The sequence below is a fragment of the Aplysia californica genome, unplaced genomic scaffold (genome assembly GCF_000002075.1).
Source record: "Aplysia californica isolate F4 #8 unplaced genomic scaffold, AplCal3.0 scaffold00190, whole genome shotgun sequence".
Classification (NCBI taxonomy): Eukaryota; Metazoa; Mollusca; class Gastropoda; order Aplysiida; family Aplysiidae; genus Aplysia; species Aplysia californica.
The window spans coordinates 241,850-243,854 of NW_004797460.1; the positions used below are offsets into that span (position 1 = coordinate 241,850).

The 2,005-nt window shown below is 44.1% G+C and overlaps 1 protein-coding gene across 1 annotated transcript in view; it reads right to left on the reverse strand.

The window, feature by feature from the left end:
• LOC101857406 (parathyroid hormone/parathyroid hormone-related peptide receptor-like) overlaps positions 1 to 2,005 on the reverse strand; it is a 171,920-nt gene that overhangs the window by 15,561 nt on the left and 154,354 nt on the right. The window lies entirely within an intron of this gene.

Here is a 2,005-nt window from a genome sequence, read left to right on the forward strand (position 1 = left end):
GTGTGTGTGTGTGCTTCATACCCGTGTAAGCACAAAGCTGCTCTCTTTGGCAAACTATACCCCAGCAAACAGACACAGATAGAAAAACAGACAAACAGACAGACAGACAGAGAAGGAGACACTGCAAGAGATAGATAGATATATGAATAGATAGATAGATAGAGAGAGAGAGAGAAAGAGAGAGAGAGAGAAAGAGAAAGAGTGAGAGAGAGAGAGAGAGAGAGAGAGAGTACAACAACAACAACAACAACAACAACAACAACAACAAAAGCGCCCCAACCCCCACTATCACCCCCATAAAGATTAACAGCAAACAGTGCAACAAAAGCAACAACAACAACAACAACAACAACAACATCAACAACAAAAAGAACAAAAACAAAATCAGCGCTCGATACAAAAATCTAATTAATTGACGTTCCAAGCGATTAGAGTGAGTTTATTTCCACGTCTCTAACCACGACCTGAGACACCCCAGGCCGAACTAATCTTCAAGGCTTAGGACAAATATGAGCGAGATATTTTGAACTCTGTGCTTAGTTAAAATCAAACAAGACGTGGGTGGCACTATTGTGGGGAATCTCGAAAACTTGATTTAAACTCTGTGAAAGAAAGGGGATCAGAAGATAAAAACTCAGTTTTTCAGAAAACTCCAAGCAGTTCTTTGCATATCGTGGTGTGCATCAACCAAAAAGCGGAAGTCCTAGTCTAAGTCTGAGTCTCATCTCGGAAAAGACAGTTCTTTTGAAAATGAAATAGTTACCAGACAGTTTGAGTGTGCGAAAAGTTCATGAAATGGGACGCAGTGGCGTCGGTGGCCTTGTGGTTAGACCACCAGAGTCCTAATCGTGAAGTCACGGGTTCGGGGGATTGTGTCCTTGGGGAAAGAACTTTACACGAATTTCTCACTTGGCTCGGTCCTTTCGGAGAAGAACGTTAAACTAGGAGGTCTCGCCTCTTAAATAACCTAACGGTGTCGATAGAACGTTTAAACCTATACCATCTCACAATTTAAACGACAACAAATAAATAACAAGAAAACGGGACGACCCCTCGCCCCCCCCCCTCCTCCTCCCCCTACCAGGGCGGTGCTACTGACTGAAGTGTCTTTAGGCCATTCTCCAAGCGGGGATATTAACGTGTTCTTATGCACAGTAGAATTGTAAATGGGCTGATTTATCAATGTCATGCTCATACTGTGCCGGAACAACGTAGGGGGAACTGTTGCTTTTTCTTTCCTCATCCTCACTATCGTCATTTTTCCTCTACTTCTTTTGTATGTTTGTCAGTCTCTTGTGACCCGCTATTTCCGGGGTGCCTTGATAGTCGAAGCATATTTTGTGCTGTTGAGGCTAGAGAGGTGAGCAGAGTAAGCCTGATTCCCTGTATGGGCTTCCCTGTTGACACCTACCCCTTGGCGCTCATATGACCTTATGCAGTTGCGAGCGCCGTAAAACTTTCATCACCATCATCATCCAGTGCCAGATCTGCGACAGACATCGGCGATCATGGTTCTCCTTTCATTCCTTTGCTTGGATGCTCTCAAAAAAGCTACGTTTCCATGATCTTTCCCCATTACCCATTTGTTCAGGTTCTCTAGGTATGCTGTTCTGGGCCTACCCCTGCCTCGTTTGCCCTCAATTTTGCCAGTGAGAGCTAGATGATCAAGACCCTTATGTCTATCCAGGTGGGCCAAAAATGCATTTGTCTTTTCCTGATTGCTTTTAACAGTGAGCGTCCCACGTGAGCTTCATCAAGCACTACCTCATTTGATTTCTTTTCCTTCCACGATATTCTAAGCAGTCTCCTAAAACCTTACTAAAAGAATTAAAAAACGGTACGCAAATAATGCTTATTCATTAGCCACAACGAATGAAAGGGGCTTCCGGTCATGTAGCGCATGCGTGTGGGCGTAGAAGGAGAGTTAATGAGCGCATGTGTCACTTGTTCTTTCAGAGAGAGAGAGAGAGAGAGAGAGAGAGAGAGAGAGAGAGAGAGAGAGAGA